This window comes from Xenopus tropicalis, chromosome 3, assembly GCF_000004195.4.
Source record: "Xenopus tropicalis strain Nigerian chromosome 3, UCB_Xtro_10.0, whole genome shotgun sequence".
In the NCBI taxonomy this organism is placed as follows: domain Eukaryota; kingdom Metazoa; phylum Chordata; class Amphibia; order Anura; family Pipidae; genus Xenopus; species Xenopus tropicalis.
The window spans coordinates 109330239-109357512 of NC_030679.2; the positions used below are offsets into that span (position 1 = coordinate 109330239).

At 38.3% G+C, this 27274-nt stretch overlaps 1 long non-coding RNA gene across 2 annotated transcripts in view; it reads left to right on the forward strand.

Annotated features, from left to right (window-relative positions):
• The window catches only part of LOC116409778, a 60118-nt gene extending 32960 nt beyond the window's left edge, over positions 1–27158 (forward strand). Inside the window, exons 2-4 of one of the 2 annotated variants that reach the window (XR_004222055.1) lie at positions 17009–17089; positions 22034–22113; positions 24352–27158. This is a non-coding gene — a long non-coding RNA (uncharacterized LOC116409778). Of the gene's footprint in view, positions 1–17008; positions 17090–22033 lie in introns of both variants that reach the window. The other variant, XR_004222054.1, reaches the window with a different exon arrangement.
• The last annotated feature ends 116 nt before the right edge of the window (positions 27159–27274 follow it).

The following is a 27274-nucleotide window of genomic DNA, read 5'->3' on the forward strand; positions in this document are numbered from 1 at the left end:
TCCGAAACACGCGAGGGCTCATGCTTGAAAGAAATCTCATACTATATGTTATCGCATATCTTATTGCATATCTTATAGTCTGCAATAGTGATGTGCGGGCCATCACTCGCGGTAGCCGTGGGTTAACCTGTGCGTCGGGCAGTTTTGTGCCAACTGGCACATAAGTTCCTCAGGTCAGGGGCAAGTTTGGCCCGAGCTTTTCTTGTCGCCCTTCCCACCCGCAACCTAACTGCGCCCCACTTCTTCCTACAGCAGTGACTATTTATATACGCATGTCTGCATTGCCCCGTCCCCTCTGTGATGTTAGAGATGGGCGTGTCAGGTGCAGGTATATAAATAGCCACAGTGGGCACGGGTTGGAAGAGGGCGGTGTTGGGTGTGGGTCAAATTTTTGTCGATTCACACATTACTAGTTTGCAAGTACCTAATTTACCATAAGCTTATGTATGCATTTTCTATATTCAATTATATTTATATATCAAACAATAATGTATTTGAAAAATCAGTTTGTTCCTAGAGGGGGAGATGAAAGACTGGGGAAAGTACCAGTGATGCCCAGGACATTCAGACAGTCTGGCTCATTTGGTTAGTAAACTACCTAAACAATATGAACTAATAAGAAGCTGGCCATGTGCAGCTAAATTTCATCTCTTGGTCAGTTAGGTTTTTGGTTCTGACAGTTAATCAGCTGCTACATTGTTTCAGAAGCTACAACTAGCCCTGGAGAGAATAGTAAGAGCTCTTACTCGCAAGTGTTTCAATATGCATTTAGAAACATAAGGGTTAATTCACTAAAGTGCAATAAAACGAGCGCTATTTATAGCATGCGTTAAATTTTTTATCGCGCCTTAACGCACGATTCACTAAAAGGATATTTGCGTTAATTTAGATGCAATGCTGTTTGCGTTATTTAAGTCGCGAAGACTATTTTCGAGCGGTATTTGACGCAACGCACGCTAATTAACGCAGCGCGCTACTTGTCGCGCGCTAATTAACGCACGTGCGCTACTTATCGCGCGCACGCCATATTAGCCATAAACACCATTACATTCGTACAACTTCTTTTTTTGAAAATTATCATTTCCCTGCAAACTGGAGGCTGCATCACTCTAGGGCCAACACAGACTTGAATAAATCACACTGCAAAGTCCATATTGTGTTGCCAAAAGCTCATGAACTGTACTTTTCTATAATTACCGCCTGCCCCAAGTAGGTGTTAATTTTCGCATAGACTAATGGGATATTTAGCGCGTCTAAGTATTTGTGAATCATGCGTTAGTATTATTTCTGCGTGAGAATTTACGCAACGCGGTAAAATTAACGCATACGGTTGCGCGCTATTTATGCATGCAATACGCGACTTAACGCATGTGATAATACTTTAGTGAATCGCGCGTTTTTTCCGCGTCAATTTTAACACAAAAAAGCATGCGATAAGCGTTATCGCACCTTAGTGAATCAACCCTATAGTCTCAGCACATAAAAAGTCATATATTGCATTTACATACGTTTTTTTAAAATGCAGTTTTGTCAGTTACAAAAGCAACCCTCAATTCTATTTTATTCTGTAAGGGTGTCAAACGCAGGAAAATGCAGCATGTGGCATAAAAAACAAGCGATATAACCTGAATGCTATAAATTGCAATTCTGAATGCTCCCTAGTACAACCAGGCAGAATATAATTGAATTAATTAACTGATGCATGTAGGTGTGTTCAAACCTCAAATGCAAGACCCCTGGGCAGGAATGGTGAGAATGAAGGCCAGATTCAATTGAAATTATGATAGTAAATGAGTCCTTGGCACCAAATTGCTTACTAGTCTTTAGCAGGAAATGGCTTTTGTTCAAAATGTCTGTAAAAACATGGGAGAAACTTTCTTTTATTCAGAAGGAAAGGACACAGAATATACAGTACTTATCCATAATTGGTTGGGTTAATGACCCTTTTAATGTACTGTACCTAGAAGGCACCTTTTATTTTACTACATACTATTATTGGCTGCCAGGTGTCATATTGCAAAGCAGTCACCTATTCTACTGCAAGCTTTTCATTAATGTTGGAACAAAATGCATGCAACTTTCAATAAAGTTGGAAAGTGTTTAAGGCCATTCATCTTTTCTTTTCCAAGATGACAATAAACAATATGATCTGTACACGCATATTTTAGAAATATGCGTGTCTATGTTATTATGACTTACTTGCTATCTGTTATATAAGAGGCATCTGTATAAAGGGCCATACAAATGTTTTGTTGTTAATTCTTATTTGAATCAGGATCACATTTTCTAAAGCTCCAGTAGGACTACAGGTTGGTATTGTTATATCAACATTCTAGTATTCTAATCGGCAATAGGCTGTTTATAACCCTGCCCACTTTAAAGCTGAACATCGAGATGCCAGAGCTAAAACAGTAAAACATTAAAGGGGATGTAAATGCAAAAAATAAAACCCCTTTTCTGGTTCTCTACTTATAAAGAAAGTTATTTTTAATATGCTTCCATTAAAAAATCTGTACTATTATTATAAAAAACCTGAATGTATGCAGTTCATAAAATATTCAACCCACACCCAACCCTTGCCCACTCTCTGGCTACTTGTACCTGACTTGGCCCGCTGAGTTGCGTCCATTTATATACCCATGCCTGCCCCTCCCTGCCTCTAACGTCGCATAGGGGCAGGTGCATGTCTATAAATAGATGTTGCTGGAGGTGGAAGCCCGCACGGTAAGGTTGCGGGTGAGGAGGGCAGCAGGAAGAGCTCAGTCCCCACGCGCCCACGACCCCATATTTGTTGTTTCAGGCTGGCCCACACATCACTACTCTAGACGCTACTGGCTGCTCTGCAGGGAAACAATCAGCAAAGCATACTGCAGGGTTGTTTTATGTTTTATTTGTCTCAAATGGCTAATCTTTGCTAACCTCAGTGCAAACAACCCCCGCACTCTCCTTCCCAGCCGTACAAATCTTTTTTTTAAATTAAAACCTGTACAGATTTTTTTAATGGAAGTATACTAGAGACAGGTTTCTTTATAAATAGGGAACCAGAAAAAGACATTTTATTTTTTGCCTTTATATCCCCTTTAAAGCTGAGGGCATACAGAGCATTGGCTTTGCTGATCTCAGCTTGCCTTTTTATTTTCAGGCTTAGAGAAACAGATCCGCTCCCATCGCCAGTTTAGTTGATCTGCACTTAAAGTACAGGTTCCACTTGCATGTAGGCACACACAGCAGAGGTTGTCCTGAAAACGTGAAAGCAGGCATTTTTGGGCCAAACTATGCTCCACTGCATGTGCCCTCACGCAAGCAACTCTGTACTTTTAGGTTGAGTTCCCACTGAGAGATTTAGTCGTCTGTAATAGATCTCTGCTGCCGTGGGTGACTATTCTCTCCAGAATGCCTTTCCCCACTGGCAACAATACGAATTGCTGGTGGAAAAGCCTACAAATCGCTTCAGTTTTTTTCAAAATCATGCGAAGTTGCCCGCAGGAAAACCGAAGTGATGCGCAAGCCGAAGTGATGCTGCCTGTAACAGTATGGGTTGTGCTGAGGCCCAGCCTGCATATGCTGCTTAAGTACTCCATTTATATTAGTACTGCTCATTAGGTCAGTGGTAGTGATGAGCGAATCTGTTCCGTTTCGCTTTGCCGAAAAATTCGCGAATCTTTAAAAAGATCCGCGAAACGGCGAAAATGTTGTGCGACAAAAAAAAATTGTCTATTATTTTGTCGCACGGCTATTGTTTCGTCTCCCGCAGCTATTATTTTGTTGCGCGGCTATTGTTTCGTCGCCAGTGGCTATTATTTTGTCGCGTGGCTATTGTTTCGTCGCCCGCGGCTATTATTTTGTCGCGCGGCTATTGTTTCGTCGCACGCGGCTATTATTTAGTCGCACGGCTATTGTTTCGTCGCCCGCGGCTATTATTTTGACGCGCGGCTATTGTTTCGTCGCCCGCGGCTATTATTTCGTCGCACGGCTATTGTTTCGTTGCACGCAGCTATTATTTCGTCGCCCGCGGCTATTATTTTTTCGCGCGGCTATTCTTTTGACGCCCGCGACAATTCTTTTTTGCCGCCGGCGACAATTTTTGGACGTGCGGCAAATTTTTCCGCAGCGAATTTTTTCATCCGTTTTGCGAAACAATCCGCCAATGGCGAAATGTGGAAATTCGCCGCGAATCCATGCCTGCCAAAACATTTCGCCCATCACTAGTCAGTGGCACATAGGGCATTTTGTTTGGCTTCTCAGGTAAACGCGAGACAGTCAAGATGTCCTTCCACACCAGCAGTGGCTTCATATTCAGTAGAATTTGAAATGCTCTTCTTATAACACCTCATTGATCCACTAAAAAGAGCAGCGGAAGAGAAATCCCAATGCTGCTGGTGGTGGCACTATTGATGACAGGCTTGACAGCAGCATTTAGAATGCCCCACATGGGACTGCCAAAGGGACAAGGAGTAGCTGCTAATTTTGGAGAAGCTTTTGATAAAACTCCACTTCTTGGTATTACAGAATGTAGGGAGTTGTACTTCATAAACAGCTGCAGAGCCACAGGTTGGACATCTGTACAAAGAAAGCCTATGGCAAATGAAAGAAACACTAAGGATGATCAAGCTCTATGAAAAAGGTACTATTAAATAAATTCATACAAAATGTCCATTCTGCTCAGTACTGGGTGTGCAATTAGCCATATTGTGAAAATAAATACACATGTCGCTATGGCTCTCAGACATTCAGTATGGCCGCAAACGCTGATGTATTTCCTGCCCTGCGGTGCACAGGCAATAAGTACGGTAACGCGCATTGTGTATATTCAGTGGCACAAAGGGAACACGGCTCCTGGCTTTCCCCCTCCCTACACAATTAACTCTCAATCAACTTCAGCGCTCCATAATAACTCAAATATGCAGCCAAGGAAAGCAGGGGCGGGCAGCAGAGGTGTCTGAGGGCTGGAGACTCACACACACTGAGGAAACAGATTGGTTTGTGGCAGCTCGGGCGGATCCACATTCCGGGAGAGGGGGGTTTAGCAATTGTGTGCAGACTTTCTGTACTGACTGCAGGCAGCACCCACATGTAACGTCTGTAAATATTAATCTCTTTGCCCATAAACAGCCTCCCTGCCTGGACTGCTGCTGGTGAATGGCTGAATAGAAGCTAAAGCAGGAGAGGTTAGCTTCTTCTCTAATACAATGAGGGAAAGGCACAGCGAGTGAGGCCAACGGGACGTGTGACGTATCCACTGTGGCAGAATAGACAAGCAGCGTGTCACTGCGAAATGATGGCAGCCTCTTATTCCCTTGCAAATACGTCTCTGGGGCTCCCCCTAGAGGGCAATACTACTAGAATATACCCAAACCCGCGGCAGGTGTATTGGTGCTTATAACATATTTACAAGCCACCTCGTTTGCGTGAACTATATAGATATATTTATATCTCTCTCTCTCTCTCTCTATATATATATTTGTATATCTGCAGATATAAATGAGGCACTGGCCTGTTAGGTTTTTTTTTTATATATAAATTGTAACATCTATGACTCTTAACTTGATGTAGCATTAGGGCCATTGGTCACATGATTTACATTTGCATTCGTGTGTCTAAAGTTTAATTGATACTTTACTGTTACATTGGATACGATTATGTAGCCCAGTTGAGAAAGCAAAGATACACTGAGAAAGGTTTGCTGAGAACTGAAAGGGGCAGACAATCTAGCGCAGGGGTGGGCAAAATTGACTTACAATGTTGGCCACGTTGACTTACAGATGGGCTGGGCCAGCATTACGCTGTCCCCAGACGCCAAGTCTCACGTGATGAGACTAGCGGAGTCAGCGGGACGGATTAAAAAGACCAAGGGGCCAGACGTGGCCCACGGGCCGTAGTTTGCCCACCCCTAATCTAGTGGCTTTAGTATTATTAGGCATTCTCTTGCCAGAGATCTTGTCTTAAATGCAGACAGGATTAATAAACCAAAATGTCTGGGGCAGAAAGGTTGGCAGTTGGCACAAACTGTACCTGTAGTTTATCTGAATACCTAGAAGATGTGGAAACACCCAGCATTTTTTGATCTGTACATTTAAAGCTGTAACATATACATTTTACGTTTATTATTGTATATTTGATTCAAGCAAAAATTGAGTGAACCATTATTTTAATGGGCTGTTTATATCAGCTGAAGTAGATTGTTGTGCTGGGCCTACAGGGAAGCCTTAGATTTCAGTGCAGTAGGTTGTAGGCAAAATTTGTGTGTTCACATATAGTGTAAAGTTTCTATTTATCCGGTAGATAAATTTGACAAATATCTCTACCAGCGCATCTATAAGGAGATTATTTAAGAAATCTGGTGCAATCACGCTACACACTAATGTTCCCTGATAATTTCCTGCTGACGACTGAAGAAGATGATCTGAATTTACATGGTCCTGTAACCAAAATCAGCATCAATCTGCAACCCGGATTCTTGTTCTTCCCACTAAAAGTTGTGACTAGTAGAAGAATGTTACATTTGGTTCCAGGACAAAGAGATTCACCACTGTGCAGAGACTATTTTTCTTTTCTGACTTATCTGTGTTAGTTTCTTCCTCACTTATCTGCCATTTATCTGTTGTAGCTATTTGTCTGCTAATCACTCTGCCATCTCTATACCCACAGTCTTTATCTATCTATCTATCTATCTATCTATCTATCTATCTATCTATCTATCTATCATCTATCTATCTATCATCTATCTATCTATCTATCTATCTATCTATCTATCTATCTATCATCTATCTATCTATCTATCTATCTATCATCTATCTATCTATCTATCTATCTATCTATCATCTATCTATCTATCTATCGATCTATCTATCTATCATCTATCTATCTATCGATCTATCTATCTATCATCTATCTATCTATCTATCTATCTATCTATCTATCATCTATCTATCTATCTATCTATCTATCATCTATCTATCTATCTATCTATCTATCTATCTATCTATCTATCATCTACCTATCATCTATCTATCTATCTATCTATCTATCTATCTATCTATCTATCTATCTATCTATCTATCTATCTATCGTGTCTCAGTAAGTACATACCATGACCTATTAACTGCATAATATTATTGTACACACATAAAAGCAGGCAGTCAATTTATGCTTGTTATGGTGTTACAGATAAAGGATGATTAATTCTATTGTCCCTTTGGTCACATGATAAAAATAAATATGCATGTTAGATGTCACCAGGTATATACTCGCATACTGTTTTTCTAGGTGGCAGGGAGGGTTGATTTAATCTTTGTCTCACCTCTTTAAGAGCAAGAGCACATGACATTACATAATTGAGAATACTATTGCTTGGTACATGGAAGCAAGCATTCTACCATTTTATTATAATTTGACTGTTGCAAGGCCATAAGTCCAAGTCTAAGGGGCACATTTACTAATGCACGAACTGGCCGAATGCGTCCGAATGCGTTTTTTTCGTAATGATCGGTATTTTGCGATTTTTCGGAAAATTGTCGCGACTTTTTTCGTAGCCGTTATGACTGTTTCGCAAAATGTCGTGACTTTTTTGGAGCGTTACGACTTGCGTGAAAAGTCGCGACTTTTTCGCAGCTTTCGCGCCGAGTATGAAAGATTCTGATTCATTCAAGCTTCAGTATGGTGACTTTTCTTGGGCCAGGTTGGAGCTGCAGAGTGCCATTGAGTCCTATGGGAGGTTTCCAAAATCATGCTAAGTCTGAAAGTTTTGCCCGCAGTTTACGAGCGCTCAATACGAAAAAGTTGCGACAAGATACGAGCATATCGTAACGGCTACGAAAAAGTTGCGACTTTTCGTGCAAGTCGTAATGGTTACGAAAAAGTCGCGACAATTTACGAAAAGTCGTAATGGCGACGAAAAAAATCGCAAAAAATATGAAAAAGTCGCAAAATGTTCGTTTTCCAATTGGAATTTTTCCAATTCGGATTCGAATTCGTGTCTTAGTAAATCAGCCCCTAAGTATAACGTTTTAATTTCCAGTAGTATATATGTACAGGTCTCAGAGCAGTAATAAGTGGCAATGTAATTTACCAAGCATGTACAGAAAAATAAACTCAGAATCAAAACAGCAAAGGACCCTGTTTCTTTTAAACCCCAAATCAGGTGGCAAAATACCCATTTCTACGCACTGAAACTCAAGTGTTTTGCTTGATCTCTTTCAGTATGCAGGAACATGCTGGTTACTAAACCCCTAGTGCAGCCATGTCAAGCTCAAATGTCATGTAGGGCAGAACAGAGCGGTCTTAATGTGTGAGGACCACAGCTATGCAGTGGGGGGTCGCATACACAACGATTTTGAAATATGTTGGTATTGGATGTAAGAAAACCCTTTCTTTTACTAAATATATATAGGTATCATTTAATATCTTGCTTCATATTTTAGGTTTCTTTGTTTTGTAATTATTTGTATAGAACCTCCCAAATACATTGGCAGAACTAATAACAATTGCTATAACAAATAAGAAATCAGGTGATGCAAAACAGTGCTTGACTGAAAGTATGACAAATGTTTGGGGGAAAATGTCAAAGCAAGAGTATGAGGGTGCCCCCCCAAAACACCAGACTGACATGCTGGCTCTAGTGAAGGCTGTATGAGAATTTAAACATGGCATACCTCACCAACAGAAATGTATACATGTATGAGAATTACATGTAACACCAACAAGTAAAATACAAGAGCTAATTGGTCTGCATATATTGAAATTGCATTTATATGATGAACAGTATATAACAGGCTTTAACTAAAGGTTTTACTGCATAAAATAAATGATTTAAAATTCAATTTTTCATTGGTATGATAGCATTGCAAAGCAATATACTTATAGGATAATAAATCGTGCCACTTGCAAGGTTCCCTTTTATTCCCTTACATTGTGCGTCCTTGTGTTTGATAGATGAAGACTGATCGTCTCAGATTGTACATTGCAAAATGAAGGAAAAAGTGGTCTATGTATATATATAGGTATAATTGGGCCCAGCATCTGCCTCTTATCAGGAGGAGGTGTGATATCAGCTCCTGTTACTTCCAGTGCAGGACACGATGCTGAACACATGTACTGCAGCCCCTGCTCACCAACTGCTCCCATTCCTCTCACTGGCTCTGCTGGGCTTGTTTTGTTTAATTAAACTCAATGTCACATCTCATTTTCTGCATGAATGGGTTTCCCTTTCTTTATCTGAATTAACAATTTATGTAAGCTTTTTTACTCGGTATCATAAGTAATAGAGGTAAGCACTCACTAGATGGATAGATATACTATATAACAAAGAAATGACTTAGCTAAATAAGGTGTGGAATATTACTGGCTTCTCAATGCTTTAGTAGATTCCTACAATACACTTAATAGCTTAAAAGCTCTGACAGAACATTAAGGGGAGACTATGGAATATCACAGAGGTAGCAGTGATTCCAACATGGAATTGCACAGGAAAGGGAGAGACTCTTACTTAGAATTACCCAGGCATAGGAGAGTGCCCAGGCATAGGAGAGGTTGAATGGTGTGATTTGAGAAAGACTTCAACATGAAACTGCACTGGAGAGAAAGAGAAACCTACAAAAGGACAGGGAGAGACTCCTACATGGAACTCAATTGTGATGGAGGGTGGTGAGACTCCAGCTTGAAAAAGGAGAGTAGTTTTAACATGGAACTTTATGAGAGGGTCCTAGTGAGTGTCATATAAAATTTAAAAGATACTTTATTAGTGGACTGGATAAGGTAGAACAAGGGAACCTAACCCATTGATTGTTGTCTACCAACATACAATCTGTGCCTATTATTCAAATTTAATATGATACTTGTCTCTTTCTTAGAAAATAAAGAGCCACATTGTCATTGGATATATATATACTGTATATATATATATATTTTTTTTTTTTTTATATTAGTAGACTTCAGGTATGGAGATCCATTACAGAAAGACCTCTTATCTGGAAAAACCCAGGTCCTGAGTATTTATTTTGGATAACAGTTCCCATACCTCTATATATTTAGAGATTTTTTTCCATTTAAAATAGTTTTGAACATGTATGGGTGACTACAATAAAAACATTGCTAGAAAAATAAGGTAATGCGAACATATTTTGTTAACCCATAAAAGTACTTAGACACTTATCTGCCAGCGCAAAACAAAATAGCACGTTTTATAGTTTGTGCCAGTGTGCAATGTATGTAGTAAACCTTCTTAATGAGAAAGATTTTATTTGGCATAATAAAATACACCACCTTAAAGCAGGACTCAAAAATGTGCTATGCCGCTTAGATGTCATATTTTAATACATGTCCAATCCATATTACATTGTGAAATGCAAATTTTTGTTCTTAAATGTATATTCCGGTTATGACTTTTATTGCTTTCCCCCATTAGTAAGTGGGCTCAAAATTCTTGCTACAACCTCCCTTATTTTAAGGGTGTTAGAATGTAGTTGGTGTTGGGCTTTATTCTGGTAGCATATAAAATTTGCGAAAGTCATTACTTGTTTTTTTAGGATGGTAAAACACAAGAGTGGACTTCAGCAGTTAGGGGGAAGAAGGAAATTATTTTATAGAACAGATATTAAAATCCACAACAGAATAAAAGAGAAATATTTTGATTGAACCATAAAGGAGCTGTGTATGGCACACCAAAATAAACCTTATAAGTGAGACACTTCTGTAAAGAATCATACAAAGAACCATATAGAAGAAGATCTCTTGATAAAAATCCTATGAAATTATAATACAACAAATACACACATGAAAGAACTGTATATTATAGAAATAAGAGAAATGCCAAGACAAAACTAGAGGAAATGGCATAATGCAAAGAGTAGTGGAAAATAACCTTGATTACACTATTTCAAGTTAGAACTTCTAAAATGGTCCTCATAGAGAAAAGACACCTGGATACAGTCATACAGGGTACGGACTTTTAGAATGCACTATATAAGGAGAGACTTCATAAATAAGTCATGCAGGGTCTTTTAGAAAGAACAAGGTATCTAAGGCTTTTAGAAATAACTGTATAAATGTGAAACTTCTGTAAAAGACCATATGGGTTTGGGTTGAAATCAAAAACTATAAATCACTGTATCATATAGTAAGATCAATATAATAACATGTTTAGAATGGACAATACAGATGTAGAAAAGATGAAATGGAGAAACACAGTAGTAGTATCAGAATAATCCGTACAAAATACCAGTTTACATAAATAATCGAATATAATACTTTTGGAAACTCCCCTAAGGGGAGTGATTTTCACAGTACTGTACATATGGGTGCAAGAAACAAACTGATACATTAGGTAATAAGGGACTTACAATCTATAGGGGTGGGGATAGTTGATACACATGCTATAAAATGATGTGGTTGTGGGGGAAGTATATGTTAGCAAAATACTGACAGTGTTATGACAGTGTTTGTGAAGAGACAATGAGTCAACAGAATGTTATGTGCAGACATTGATGTGCCATGGGATATATTAGTAGGTTAGTGTGTATGCTTCATGGAAGAGGGGTTTTAAGTGAATATTTAAAACTCTCAGGGTATGGGAGTGTTTGATTCTGTTTGTATGATTTCCACATCTAGGGAGCTGCACTGGTAAAGTCCTGGAGTAAAGTAAACTGGTTGAGGGCCGATTGTACCCTGATCCTACAAGTCTAATTCTGGAATTGATAGCTTCCATAAATTTGGTCACTTATTTTTGTAGATTGTTATCCAACAGCATCATCTCAACTTGGTATACATACAAAAATATCTTTCAAATGTTTTGAAATGGCTGCTCCTGGAAGAGATTATAATATAAAAAAAAGAGAAGAAGGTGTCTCTGTGCTTCATGGCCCCATAGCTCAATTCTTCTAACATTTTTAGCCATTGGGTGCTTTATCAAAGAGGTGTGGCACACTAATGGGACATCCTGGATAAGACAACCCAATGTTTTAGGGGGAGATTTACTAATCCACGAAAATCGGATTGGTTTTTCCGCAGTTTACTATCGATCAATACGAAAAAATCGTGACGGCGACGAAATAGTTGCGTAAAATACGATAAAGTCGTGACAGCAACGAAAAAGTTGCAAAATTTTCGTTTCCAATACGATTTTTTCCCTTTCGGGATTCAGATTCGTGGATTAGTAAATCTGCCCCTTAATGTTGTTTGCTGGCAAATTGGCATACTCTGTTTCCCAAAATACCATTGGTGTGAGTTACCCTACAGTGGCAGATGGGGTGACAAAATAATGTTCTAGTTTACAGAAGTGTAAAGTAGCTAATCAAGTTGTAGATGTGGTGGCTAGGACATTTGATCCATGCTTTTGCTATGCAAGTGTGTATTTAATTTTCTTCACTGAACCCATTATTCTGGTCTGAACGACAATGTTGGGGTTGGTAGATCCTGGTTGGAAATATTAGGACCAGCAAGAATACTTTTAAACTAATTCTGGATTTACAGTAGTAAGAGGTACGGATACTGTTTCAATAGTATTTACTAACAGAATAACAGTAGAGAAAGGATAAGATAAATAATACTCCTTTTGCAGAATACCTATGCCAGTATGTTTTACTGAATGTAGAGACTAGTTATACCCTGGTTATATTTCCCCTCTCTCCTGGGTACAGTAAATTAGTGTGCGTTTCGCCATTTGCTTGACTCTTTTGATTTTATAAAAGTGCACATATTTTTCAACCATAAAAGTCACTGACTCATTCCATAAAACAAAGTCACATACAATAATAGTCTTCTATTACTGTTCTGCCTCCATGTATATTTAATAAGTGTTTGGGATCAAAGGCTGGTAAGGTCTTTGCTCTTTATGCAAATATATATTATTTATGCGCTTTGAGAACAAGTGACACTGGGCAATTTACAATGTTGCTAGATCCTCTGGAACAGGTTTTTAACTTGTATTCTAAAAGACAGAGAAATAAAGGAGGTTATGTAATAAATTGAAACTTTTGCCCAGGAGCAGTAACCCATAGCTGCCAATCAGTAGGTAGAATTTACTGGTCAACTGTATAAAAGCAAATATTTTGTTGGTTGCTATGGGTTACTGCTACTGTGCAAACTCAGTGCCTTTTATTACATATGGGTGAAAGAGATACTCACCTATCACATTATATACATTGCAGGTAGTAGGGACACAAGGCCCAAATAAATGTAGCAGTTTACAGTAATTATGCCTTTAAGACTTTGCTGAAAAACTTTTATCCTCCTGTTTCATCCAAGTGTCCAACATCATCACCGCCCCCAGCCAGCAGGAACATTTCAAGCTCTTTGGCACACAAGAAACTGGAAAGGATGATCATCATGAGTTTATATTATTGTTATTTGTGTGTCATGCCTTCTCAGCGATTACTGTTGTTCATTTAATTGCAGCTTCTATCCATGATATATTAGGCAGGAGTACAGAATTTATTTTTAGATTATATTATTATGAAAGTTAAAATCTATTCCTGCATTTCATTAAGCCAAGCAGAGGGTTTCACATTCGGGCTTTAAATGTCAGGTAAACTAGAAGCAGATGTATTTTTGAAAATTAATTCAACAAAAATGTACGTGTCTATGTAATTTCCCTAAAAAAAAAAATGAAACCCACTTAGATCTTGTTCTGCGAGACAATATTAGTTATCCTAAAGGGATGATCATTGGACAATTCAAAATTAGTCGTATGCCAACACAAATTTCACAGGAAATTGCAGGAATCTTAAGAGATACTTCTCTAATTTCTTAAGGGAGTCATAGTCAAAATCTAAAAGGGGTTTAGCATTTACAATTAGCATTTTTATAATAAGACAGTGAACCATATACCCACTGGGAATTGGCTATTAAACATGAGCCATTCTCCCTGTGCATTTCCAGTGTGCATTTCTGTATTCGTTTGTACATGAAAAAGCATGAAATTTTGATTCATCACAAAAATTAACAGCATTGCCCATCAGTAGGAAACCGTGTCTCCAAATAAACTGTCTTTGGAATTTCTTTGTTGTTAGTCTGACTCCAAGGAGGCCTAGAGAAACAAAGATAATTAGGGGAATATGCAGGTATGTCCATTAAGGAAAAGTAATAGTATACTTATATCAGTTAAATCTGTGGTATATTACAATGTAACCCTGTACTTTCTGTTGGTGCCATGCCATGCTGTGTACGTAAATCACGACCAATACAATAAAAAAATGCCTGCTTTTGTTGTGTAGTGAGTGCTGGTATATCCAGGTAAAAAGAGATGGTCATGTTAGCTTCCATATCATATACACACTAATACATACAGGGTACAGTCTGATATGATGAAAATATGCAACATCCAGCATGCAAAGAGGGTAGAAGGAGCTTATAATCTCATATAATTATGAACATGGCTAAGATATTTTACAATTATCTGTTGCCTTTACAGACTGAAACACTGGCCTTCCATTTGCCTGTAATTCAAATCAAGGATTTGGGCATGCTGAAGATATTTTTGCATTGTGTTACCTTGTTAATGTGTTTTTGGTGTATTTGTGTTTTATACATGACATCAGGTCTGAACTGGGAATCAAAATAGGCATTCTAACTACAAACAGCCCAAACAGCCCCCCACAGGCCCAATAAAAAAATGACTGTCTATGACATCTTACAGCAGCCCTTCTGGCATTTGCCAGAATACACAGATTGCCAGTCCAGGCCTGGATGAAGTCTTTTTTTCTGCATTTTTCACATTGTGTTCTATACACTGGTCTGCATTCAGCCAAAACCCCTCATTAGTGGAAGCATGTGGAACTTGAACAGCTGTGCAAAAATTGCCTATAGTGTATTATCATATGCTACAGTAGGAAATGGTTTTGCTCCTTAATAGCAGTAATGGGAATATATATACAGTATATACATGTATAGCTATACACATTAAACTAATCAAGAGTAATTTATGAAATATTTTAATAATCATTATTTTATCGCTGAATTACTATGATAGAAGCTAAATCGCACCAGTGGAGTTGCCCATGTTTTGATCAGTGTACTACAGTTTTCCAAATGTTAGTATACTGATCAAAACTAATTTCTGATTGATTGCTATAGGCAACTGCAGGGTCGGACTGGGCCGCCGGGACACCGGGAAAAATCCTGGTGGGCCCCAGCCCTAGTGGGTCCCGGCGGCCCAGTCCGACCTTTGCCGGGGCTCCTCCTACTGACTGTTCCTCCCCTGATGCGTTCAATTTATACACGCTCGGGGAGGACGTTGGGTGGGGGCCCTGCGGGGGAGGTTAGGGGAGCCCCTGGGGGGGTAGGGGACATGGCTGGCTGGGGGACCTGCAGGGCCCCTGGGGCGGGCCCTGCAGCTGTTTCTGTCTGCTTATCCTCTCCAGAGACATATGAACAGACAGGGTGACGTGCAGATAAGGAGGAAGGCAGGGTCATCATGGTTATCATGATCTGGTGAAGACCCCACAAATTTTTGGGGAAAAAGGGCATCTTTGTGACCTTAAACCACTGACTTGTGCAATATACCACCTATGTTTGTAAATGAGCCCTTTTGCATACCGAATGTTGACAAGGCCCAATATGGGCGAAATATGTGTCAGGCGCTAGCGCTAAAAAAGAAATTGATTTGGAGATAGGTGGACAAGCGAAGCTTTGGGATTGAATGAGCAGGTGGTGTGGGCAGTGTGGGAGAGACGCCGGTAGACAGGGAGAACTTGGAACGAATTACATAAATCACCCACTATCCACGCCAATGTAATTATCATACCAGCATTAGCCCACTTATATGCAATAACATCATAGGGCAATGTCGTAGAGCTGTTGATCTTAATGGTGAAAAGGTGGGAATGTGATATCCCCAGTACTGCATACACTCCATACAGCGGTGTTTTAACTACTTTTAATTATCAATGGAAGTCATTTTCTTTTAGTGATTTATACTAATAAAAGTTACATTTTAATACAACTTCCCAGCCAGTCACTTAACATAATCCGACATAAAGGATATATCCCCACAACTATATTGCCATAGTAACCACAAATGAGCATATCCCTTCACTCTATATGCACCCATTTAAGGTAATTAGTTTTTACTAGACATTTACTTTGGGCTACATTCATCAAATCACGAGTTCGAATCCCGAAATGGGATTCGGAGTGGATACGATAATTTCTGATGATCGCAAATATCACGAAAATGCTTATGAAAAAATCGGAATAGTCATGATAATATCATATTGACGCTCCGAAAGTCACAAAATTTTCATACCAAGTGATTGTAAACAGCGGGAAAACCTTTCCGACTTTGATCTTTCTGTGCATGATTTTGGAAGCCTCCCATAGGACTCAATGGCACTCTGCAGCTCCAACCCGGCCCAAGGAAAGCCTCCCATAGGGCTCAATGGCACTCTGCAGCTCCAACCTGGCCCAAGGAAAGTCTCCCATAGGGCTCAATGGCACTCTGCAGTTCCAACCTGGCCCAAGGAAAGTCTCCCATAGGGCTCAATGGCACTCTGCAGCTCCAACCTGGCCCAAGGAAAGTCACGATAACGAAGCTTGAATGAATCCGAAACTTTCGTACTCGGGGCGACAATACGTTTTTGTTGCACAAATTTTGTTGCAAGGTACCAAATTGTCGCAGAAAATACGCTCAGAGCGTCGTACATTAATAAATGTCCCCCTTTGGTTGGGTCTGCACACTACGTGGTTTTCTTGGGGGACTTTGGAATGATTATATGTGAGGTGAGAAGTGCAGGGTATACTCTCTTTTTTCTATTTAGTACTGAATGATGAGAAGATATTAGTGCTGCAACAAGCCGTCTTTCTGCAAACATGTAAATTGCTGTGGAGCCTCAGGAAAACCTAAAACGTAAATAAGCTATAGACTAAATGTATGTGAATTACAGGATAAAGCACCTAGTTTCAGCCAAATATCTCCATACAGTGCATAGGAGGATTTGCATTAAAAATGTGTTGCTTGCATTCTGGTACCTAATTATGGCCAGTTTAGGTATTAGCATAAAAATCTACATTTTTACAGGAACATGATATGGAGGCTCGAGAGCTTACGGAATCTTCAAAAGACCCCAGAGGATTAGACCAGGGAACAATCACCAGCTTGGTAAGAGGCCTACATGATTACTGGTCATTAATGGAAATATACAACATATAATAACTTTATAGCATGGTATTTGTATGAGTTCCAACACCATAGAGCTTATAATCTACAGTTTGGCAGGGCATGAGATCACATAAAGATTGGGCCCAGTCAGAGCCAAACAGCTCTTGCATGGGAATTACTTGCTCCTTTGGAACTGGCGTTATATGTCTCCACATACAAAATCCTGTGGTTTCTTACAAAAATGGCAATTTTCCTTTCAGGATTATTTAAAAACTCATGGTGTAAAGGATTTTCCTGACTTCTAAAGGAAAGAGGAGGCATTACTCATGCTGACAAGGGAAGTAAATTCATGGCTCCTAAATGGAATTGAAAAAAGTATCAGATATTAAGTAGATCACCTGCAGACAAAAATGCAGCATTTAGTATATCAGTGAATACAACATATTAAATGTACCCCTTTTTAAAAATATATTTTACATATCATTAGGAGTTTGGGGCAAATGGCAAAAACTGTCCCTAATATTTACAAAAGGTATATCGTTTTCAAAGTGCTACATGGTGATCAAATAACTCAATGTAACACCACTACTGTATACAACATAGATCAGCAACTCATCAACTCATCTTCATTATAACATTGTGTCATCCTATTCACCACATGGCTAATGTACCTAAGAGGCTCATCATGGGTAATGTGGATGTTTAAATACCAAAGGCTTTTAAAGAACAAACAGCACTGAGTTTCAATTACTTATATTGTTCATTATTTGCAACTGATTTCTGGGTAAGAATAATCATATCATTTAGAAATTCAATGAAACTTTCCTGTGTATCAAATAGTAATAGCAAGAGCATATTGTCTATTTTACAGGAATGGGTCTATATTTAAAGGTAGAATGGTGGAGTTGGCTTACATCTGTGACAGTCTTTGTAGCCACCTTCTAATAGTGAGCTTTTATCAGAGGTGACAAGTGCTAATTAAGAGTCACAGTAATATGGAGGGGGAAGGAGGGAGGTGTTGTGAAGATTCGGGGGGGGGGGGGGTGAGTTAAAGAAAGATGTACATAAATACAAAGAAAAGACCGAACAATATCACACTGAGAGAGAAATAACAGACAAAGCAAGCCTCCACTCCCCCAAAAAACAACAACTGAGTTCAGTATTAAAAGGACTAGTTTACTCTTTGGGAGAAAAACACACTCAATAGAAGGCAATTCCTGCTCAAGACCATATCAAATTTTGGAAACACCATGGGAATTATGTGCATTAAAATAGCACAAAGATGTATTAGAAATATATATTAGCATGCAAATCTTACTAAATGACTGGTGCCCTTGTCATTCCGACTGGGATCAAAGCATTGTTTAGCGAATGGAATTGTGGATAATACAAACTCAGCCAGGGATTCATTTATTTAATATTTTATTCGACGCATTTTATTCTTTTCTCATAATTGCTGGCTTACCAGATAGTGAATATTTTTAACCAGTTGCCTGGAAGATACAGTATTAAATTACTTTTAGTTAATGGTAGTTGGACTAATCCTTAATTTACTTTAAATATAATAAGATACGTTCTCCTGCACTATTTTAAGGTGTTACAGCTGTGAGGCTGTTCATCTCCTTATGAACCTGTGAAAAATGGCACACATACACATATCACAGGACATACAAATGTGTTATATATAGGTATACAGGTTATATATTAGGTTTTAATACAGGAAAATATAATGCAAAAATAATAGCAGTGTGTGTCCCAGATTACTGGCAGTTTATTATAAAGTGGTACAAATCTTTCATCTTAGAAGTTGTGAACATATATATATATATATATATATATATATAATATGATAAAATAAGTTTCATTTTATAAAGATATATGAGAAAATTAAAAGTAATGTAAAAGGCTTATTAAACTGTTAAAAATTGTGTAAAGTTATTGTCTGGGTACTGATTTTTGTTGTGTTATGGGTTAATTTTTAAACATTAATATGTGACTCATTAAATTCAGTATGTTGGTTTAATGTGTAGCCCTACCTAAAATAACTGACCGTGGCAACATGACAAAATCTATTGCACGGGAATGGACTCTAGCTGCTGTCCAACTGTTGGTGCTGAAACTGTGTCTGCCTGCCCTTACCTTTTATTCTTTATAATCCTATCCTTGTAGTCTGTATTTATACAGGTTATGTAATAGAAAAACAGACATGCATTCATAGTACAGATGCTATTAATTATGTTACAGTGTATCAAAGCAAGAGGCAACCATGATTCTGTAACTGGGTGCAAAAAGCAAAGGGGCAGATTAAATTTTGAATATGCCATATAAATTCTGTTTGAAAATCAAGGATTGAGTGTAAAATAATAGTATAAATATATATGAATATATATAATAATTCTTCAAAATAACAAAATAAACTCTGCTACTTAATAACATATCTATAGTTTTACTGCTTACATAATAATTAATAATATACATTGTTCAATTTTGGCTGCTCTGTATTTCTAAAATGGGTTCTAATTCTATGAGTTTCAAAAGTACATTATCTATACTGGCTGTCTGTAGAACTTGCTAAACCATTAAGGTGTAAATCTAACGTTAATAAGCACAGCTAGATTTGGGATTTTTGACCTTGTTTATATATTTTATTAATGGACTCAGGCCCCACATTACTTCTCATTATAAAACTAAAACCAGGGAGCCGATTTATCAAATATCAAACTGGGGAGTCCTGCAGGATTCCCATCAGTTCAATATTCTCACCATTGATCAACACTTTCCTGACTGTCAGAAACATTTTTTCTTAAAGTCAGAAAAGGTTTTAATGAATAATCACATTTATCAAATGGGACAGGCAGCAGATATATAGTTCTAGTGTTTCCGCATTAACCAGCTATAATGCTAAAATGTGTTCAGGTATGGGACCTGTTATCCAGACTGCTCGGGACCTGGGGTTTTCTGAATAAGGGGTCTTTCTGTAATTTTGGATCTCCATAACATAAATCTGCTAAAATCATTTAACTATTGAATAAACCCAATAGAATTGTTTTACCTCCAATAAGGATTAATTATACCTTAGCTGGGATCAAGTACAAGTTATTGTTTTATTATTACAGAGAAAAAGGAAATCATTTTAAAAAATTAGCCTTCCGTAATTCAGAACTTCCTGGATAATGGGTTTCCGGATAACAGATCCCATACATGTACAAATACCTTGAGGTACGAATACTTTGAATTTGTATTATTCTCATCATTTTTAATGTGTCCACAAGCTCAAAAAAAATCACTCCCATTTACTTAAGGTTTTAGATGACAAAGTTTTACATTCAAGTTCTTGGTGGTTTTTTTTCACATAATAAATCGAAAACAATTATTTAAATTCATGATTTTTTTTAAAAAAATGTGAAATGTGGAAAAAAATATGAACGTTCATAAATAACCCCCATAGTGTTGTGGAAAATGTTGTTAGACTCTAAGATCGCAGCATGCAATTTGCAGTGAAGACTAAGGGGCTGATTTACTAAGACACGATTTCGAATCCGAATTGGAAAAATTCCGATTGGAAACGAACATTTTGCGACTTTTTCGTATTTTTTGAGATTTTTTCGGCGTCTTTACGATTTTTGCGTAAAAACGCGAGTTTTTCGTAGCCATTACGAAAGTTGCGCAAAGTCGCGATTTTTTCGTAGTGTTAACACTTGCGCGCAAAGTCGCGCCTTTTTCGTAGCGTTAAAACTTAGAAGGCGCGACGTTTCGCAAGTTTTAACGCTACGAAAAAATCGCGACTTTGCGCAACTTTCGTAATGGCTACGAAAAACTCGCGTTTTTACGCAAAAATCATAAAGACGCCGAAAAAATCGCAAAAAATACGAAAAAATCGCAAAATTACCGAAAAAACCGCATTCGGCCCGTTCGTGGGTTAGTAAATGTGCCCCTTACAGTTCGAAAGAGTTGAGTGCAGTTAATATTTATTTCCCCATAAAAGAAGAAGCAGAATGCTTGATGCACAAAGCAGGTAAACACATTCTCAGGAAGTGACCCTGCATTGATATTTTAATTCATTGTCAGGAAAGTGTAGATAAATTGAGAAACTGGTGGGAATGCTGATAAATCTGCCCTGCATGTGTCAAATTATCAGAATCTGCTGCTTTGAGTAACAAAACACTTTTCTTCTGTATGGGGTGTTAGAGCTCAGACACAGGACTCTAACATTGAATTTTTAATCCTTGTTGCAAATGGCAAGCGGGGATTAAGAATTCTAATAATTTTTTCTAGAATTAATCATTTTAATGCAGAAAGAAAATTGTTAACTTTAAAATGCCATTATTTTTAACCAAGCTGTGACAACGGGGAATAATAAATCTGCCCCCAGGTATTTCTGTATACATTATAGCTAAGCAGAAATGAGTAAAAATACAAATACCCATCCTATAAAGTGTAACTTCAATGTAAGCTTTTATATACCCAGAAACACATGAATAAATGCAGGCCCTATGTGGAAATGCAATAGTGCAGTTTGGTACATCAGCCAATCTTATGCTGGGCCATACTTATACCAAAGCTCATTCTATAAGCCAGAAACCAGACAATCTGCCAGACCATTTTGCATGTATGATCATTTTTAGGGCTCATTTAATTTTCTTTATTGTTCTTTTAAGAACTACTTGTCTTTAAGGGTAATACTTTCATTATTTTATACAATGCTGCCAAATTTGAGATCTGCAGGTAGAAATATTATGATTTCTCTTCTCCCAAATCTTCATTTTTCTCTGCTGTCCTGTATGCAACTGTAAGGTACCTTAACCTCCTCTTATCTTGGTATGTGCTTTAAAACAGCTCAGTCCTTGATGGAAAAGTATTTGTCTCTAAATAATGACAATTGCATAGATAATGTACAATAACTCCGAACAAAATAACACCGAACAAATTTGCACTGTTTTATAGATTCTGTCCTTTCCTGTGGCAAATCGGCACGGAACATGCACTTCTTACAACCATTCTTTTCTTACCCCATTCTAATTCAAGTGAGTATAAAACATTTACAGTGCTGGATGCATCAAGAGGTGATGGAGGAGCATTTTTCTGACATCAGCATACAAGAATAGTTCAAAGAAAATGATAAAAGAGAAAGTATGTTATGTAGTAAAGCACAGACAATGAAACTTTAGGGGAGTGTAAAGAGAACTCTTTTGAATAAACCCCACACTGAAGCTATGTGACCCCCAAAATACATGTTTACTACCAAGCCCAAAACTTTTAATTTGTTATAAATTCTTCTAGGTTTCCAATCAGCCTTTGGTGCCCTTGCTGCCCTTGCTTATTCTTTGCTATTTTACATTTTCTATCCATTCTCTTGCCATCTAAGGCAATGTCCTCTCCTGATTTTGTTTTCACCTGACTTCAGAGGAGCAGATTTGTTCTTGACTATTGTTAATAACTATGATGAAACTCAACTGCTGGGTAAACTTCAGAACTAAAGGCCTGGAACTAATGGTAGGGAGAAGAGACATGGTCTTTGGTAATAAATGAGGGAGAGCAAAATAGAAGGAATAGTGATCAAAGGGTGAGGAAGAGACTGGAGAGTTGCAGGGGGGAGCCAGCTGACTGGTGGGGTGATGGTAAGGTGCAGACCAAGAACTCAGTTGGACCAAGTGGAGAGGAGCATGGTGTAAGCAAGTAGCAGGACTGACGTGAAGATCGAGGGGGAAGGTGAGCTAGCACTAAGCCATGTTTATTGCCTTGGGTGCCAATACTACTAGGCCTTGTTCTGCAGGACTCCATAGTTTGAATTTTAGTAAATTTGCCATCTAGTATTTATTATAATGGGGCAACTTTATCTTGCTACTTACTCAAGTGAAAGCATAAAGTGTCCATTAAATAATTGCTTTTAGGAGTTTTCAAGCAAATTAAATCAAGTCACTCAACCCTCTTAAGGGCTTTTAGAGACAATTCAAAGGATCAGTTGCCTTTTAAATCTCTATATATAGTTATATACTGTATATACAATTGCATATTAATTTTAATGGATACTTTTTACAGAAGTTGCACCAGTGACATGTTTTTATTTCTATGAGCTGCTTCATTTCTCTGTCAGATTATTTTCTGTTTGCCAGATATTCCGCTCCAGCAGCTGAGTCCTTTTGTTGTCTATATAATCAGAATTAACTGAAAAGGTTTGTTTGTCCATGAACTCAAGATGGTTCCTCTCATTTGTTCATTGCACACTTACATTTTCAAATACTCTAAATGTGGCATAATCAGCTGCCTATTTGCTTTTGTTTCAGGTTGGATAGGCAGAGAGATAGCAGGTTGTAAGTTGTTTTGCATTGTACTTTATATCACATCATTGAATAGACTTCATAAACAAAGCCTACACAAAGGGTTTTAGAAATGTGCTGAGATAAACTGCAACATGTTATAATGCTCTTTCTGGGACTATATGAAATATATGGATTGCATTGTGTTTTATGATAGGATACAGCACATGTGTAACCTATGGGACCTGTAATATACCCCTGCCTCCTGAATTGCATGTCTGCATTATACAGCCCCAGAATATTCTACAAGCAGCTCACTATTAGCAAAATATGTCAGAGATGCCAGTCTGTTTTCTTTCACAATAAAGTTTGCTGGGACCAGTTTTAAAGGGGGGCAGACAGGGATTTTGCCCTCATCCACCTGCACCAGGGAATCTTCTCCTATGAAGAAAAGTTATGAAAAGTTCAAACAAACCTACAGTGTATTGTACATCAAAATGTTTTCATGAATCGGGAATGTCCAACTCCGGCCATACAGCACACAAATAACTGCATATTGAACACACTTGAAATACAATCTTTACCACTGAAATTGCACACTGTGGAGTTACTTATTGTCCTACCCCTGACTTACCGGTTGATATCTTAGAGAAGAAATTGAGTTTGTCTGGCTGCAGTAATACTGCCTGTGTAATCCAATCCTACCATGCCAGGTGTGTATCTCATGGAACCAGTGAGGATCGCTGAACATAAGTGAGAAAATAGGGGCCTTTGTAATCTGAACTGGGTTTCACTTCTGGGCATGTAGATATGAAAGTAACAATGGGTTGAAAGGGTTACAGATGGAGCATTCTGCATGGGGAATGTGTCTGCTCAGCATTCTATTTGTCCCTCTCCCTTAGTAAACCTATCTCCATCTTTTCTTCTTTCTCCTCCTCCATGTTATCACTTCATATTACATTGTTTCTGCTGGCCTTGTTTTATTTTTACTATTTCTTTTTACAGTTTATACAGCTTCAGCATTTTAAAGTGTGCTCTGCTACCATCACCCACAATTATACTTGGAACAGCAAGCAAAGAAAATCTAAGACTGAATGGAACAGCAGTGTCAATCATTCTTTTATATTTTTATCCAGTGGAATTATTAATGCGCCTTTCCGACAGCACCAGTTGTGACGATACAGATTCTGGCCATATAAATCAGATGCCCTTTTCAAGAAATATGTCATTGAATTAAAGCCATTTCAATGCTCCAACCATTTTCAGCCCAATGTAATGTTAACAATACCTGCTGAGATACATTACACATCACTGACATAAAAACATGGTTTGGCTATGCATTTTAGCTTCAGTGATTCTGCAGGAAGACTTATTTTCTGCTGGGTTTCATCCCTAGGTGATGGCTTGGCAACCACCCTACAAAATCAGGTCAATTGGATTTAATGTTTCATATTCATGAGCAATGGAGCAACAAAACAAATGAAAATGGGGCAAAAGGAAAAGCAGTGCTAAATCCTACAATATACTTCACTTGTAAAGGTGCTGGTCATTACCCCCTGGCTATCCAGCTTCAATTCAGAGTGCTCAGTCTTGAGCACTACTTCCAAAGGCAAAGGTTAGTTCTCACTGAAATAAGGGTGCCATAGGTCAGTAGATTGGCTTTGAATTCTATATTTATAAAATGTGGCTCAATCCCTACTATTTATAATGTATACAAGTGCCATTAACAAATATGCCTTTAAGTTAAATGGCCTTTAAAAGGTTATGTAAGAAATAGCACTGGGTATCATAGTTGCCAGCTGTTGGCCTTGAGTTAAGATCTGTCAAGGTCAACAAGGACACTGGTACTTTGAAACAAAATATTGAAAATAAAAAGCTTGTACATCTTTAGAGGACGGCAATCCATCACAAAAGTAGCCAGAGGCTAATATTCTTGGAATGCATGCAGATATTTTATTGTTAGATGTTTGCTGCTCTGTGCAATTATTATGGGAATATGTGCTGATACATTGCCTTTCTTATACATGCAACTGGACTAAAGCCTCTACTTCACTGTTCCCTGTGGCCATCAGGGCTGTGTCTTGAATTTACTACATTATAATCAAGATATGCTAATTCAAAGGTTTCATACGTTCATACGTTGCCCCAGAGCATGTTTGTTAAATCCCCTCTTGTCGTGCTGGTCTGACGCCAATGAATGAGAATTAAACAGAGATGCGCCATGCATGGTTTGCTGTCAGTATTGCAGTCAGTAGACGGAAAGAAAAATGAGCACTATTGAAACGGAATGCATGTATGAACCACCCAATTTACTGTTGAACAGAGAGCTCCAGTATGGTAATCATGGCAAGAGAATCGTGACTGATGTGCTTGCTCTACAATTTTCCCCCAGAACCATTTTTCAGGGCACTGTCTGAGGGTTATTTAAACATGGCTTTTCTGCTGAGGTCATTGCCTTGACAACAATTAAGCAGGGAGAGGAAAAACTTCCTGGACACATGAAGAGATGAATCTGTTTTTCTCTTCCTAATAAATGGTACAGACCTTCTGAGAAACAATATGCAAATCTGTGGAAATGCTCTGTGAATAGTGAAGAGTTACATTCTAGAAAACGCCACCAGATCACTAATTATAATTTTAGTGGAGGCTGCTTCTTTTGCATATCTTCCATTGTAACAAGCAGATACGTTGGGCAGGTGTGGTCTCCCACATAATAACGTCTCTCTCTACAGCAAATTTGTTTCACATACTGCTTATTTTAAAAGGGTTTTGGTTTTAGTAAGAAATAATATATCTGGGAACAGTTCTTCATATAAACTGCAGTATCACACCAGCATATAACAGTATAAAACAGACTGGTTTACAGTTGTAATGGTTGGGCTTGTGCTGTGTCCTTACTAACTGTTGTCCCAGATGTATTCCTTAGTGGCAGTGTGGACAGGTTTATGCTATTAGTTTTCTTTTCCAAATACTTATGCTTAAAATAACTTCCTACAGCTTTCATGAATTAAAATTAATCTATCACACAGGAACTGGGTTTGAATGTTGTTTGATACCTTTCGAAAAAGTGCAGCACTCCCCTGAGGACAGATAGGCAGGAATCTCACTTTCCCTTTGTGACACCCTGTAGTGGGCTGGATCTCCTCAGGAAATTCCTTTATCCTGGTTTCCTATCAAATGGGAACCCTACACTACAGGCAATATGGCATGGAGCTCAGAACTGCTCTTTCTAGCTCAACTATAACTGCCTTACACTCCTAAATGTACTGATATGGAAACTACACCTGGCCCATGCCCAGGCTCACAACAACATCCACCCTGTTCCTCAGGTGGGAACCAAAGGGAAAGTGCCAATTCTTTCCCAGCATTATATCAATGTGATGCAGGAATGGTCACCCTACCTGCTAGCCAGTAGCATCTAAATGTAAATTAACTTACTTAGATAAATTCCCTTGCTCGCAGAAACTAAGGGACATGATCCTGTAGGGGCTTAAAGCCATAGGGGCCATTTAACCATATAGGTCCCTACAATTCTCTTTTTATTGGAACATAACTATTTTGTTTTTAATTTCTGTCTCTATGTGCAGAGATGGGGGATGGAAATTTAAGGGAAGAATTTGAGCATTTTGCAACACAATGAATTGTAACAAGTTAAATCTTAAGTTTACTAGTCAGTTCTGTATAGAAAACATTTAATAAATATGCCCCTTTATGTACATGTGACACTTTTAGCCAATAGAATTAAATACTAAATACACAGAAAGAGGTTGTGGGAGCACTCCAAGGCTAAATAAAGTATACAAATACAATGGAAGTGCGACTGATCTGGCCAAATTAACTACAAACATACAAAAAGAAAAAGGGATTGATCAATGCACATTGCCTGGTCCCCTGTTTCATAAGTAAATTGTCTGTTAGTTTTATGCTA